This window comes from Bos grunniens, chromosome 25 (genome assembly GCF_055505025.1).
Source record: "Bos grunniens cultivar Pamir isolate PY7600 chromosome 25, Bosgru_T2T1.0, whole genome shotgun sequence".
Lineage (NCBI taxonomy): Eukaryota > Metazoa > Chordata > Mammalia > Artiodactyla > Bovidae > Bos > Bos grunniens.
Window position 1 is genome coordinate 10,294,997 of NC_141189.1, and position 791 is coordinate 10,295,787.

At 42.5% G+C, this 791-nt stretch overlaps 1 pseudogene; it reads right to left on the bottom strand.

Annotated features, from left to right (window-relative positions):
- Positions 1-397: 397 nt before the first annotated feature.
- On the bottom strand, positions 398-542 carry LOC147345016 (5.8S ribosomal RNA; annotated as a pseudogene).
- Positions 543-791: the final 249 nt, after the last annotated feature.

Sequence of the window (791 nt, forward strand, 5' to 3'; positions counted from 1 at the left end):
CAGCAAACGACAGGGAGGAAATCTGAGCCCAGGGGGCCTTAACCTCAGGGCCTGTGCCCTGTGGATCCTCCTATACCGTTGGATCATTAGTATAAAGTGATATAAAGTGACCTGTCCCACCACTAGCTGGTAAGCCTGTGCAGCGAGGTGATGGGTCCTGGGATCCACCATGTGTGGTCTTGGAAGCCCAAGGAATTGGATAGACACTGCTGATCCCGAAAACACACAACAGGGTCCCAACCCCACAGTCTTCTAGCACCATCCCATCCTCCACAGCTCTTGATTGTAACTGACTCGAGTCCCAGCCCGCCCTCTGGATTGTGACCTGTGGCATGTTCTTTACAACTGCTCACTTTCTTTATTTAAAAAATTTTTTATTAAAAATGTTTAAAAATTTAAAAACTAAGAAAAAGATTTTATAATGGGGGACGAAAGTGTGTTTGAAGTGTCAAGGATCAATGTGTCCTGCAGTTCACATTAACTCTTACAGCTAGCTGCGTTCTTCAGCGACCCACAAGCTGAGTGATCCACCGCTAAGGGTCATAATGGAGTATAGTTGACTTACGTTAGTTACTTTACGGTAAATGTTACGTTAGTTTTATGCATACAGCAAAGTGATTCAGTTATACATATATCTATTCTTTTTCCGATTCTTTTCCCATTTGGGTTATTAATTGAATAGAGTTCCCTGTGCTATATAGTATGTCCTTTATTTTACCTATAGTAGTATGTATATCCCAATCTCCTAATTTATCCCCCCTGCTCACCTTTTCCCCTTGGTAACCATAAGT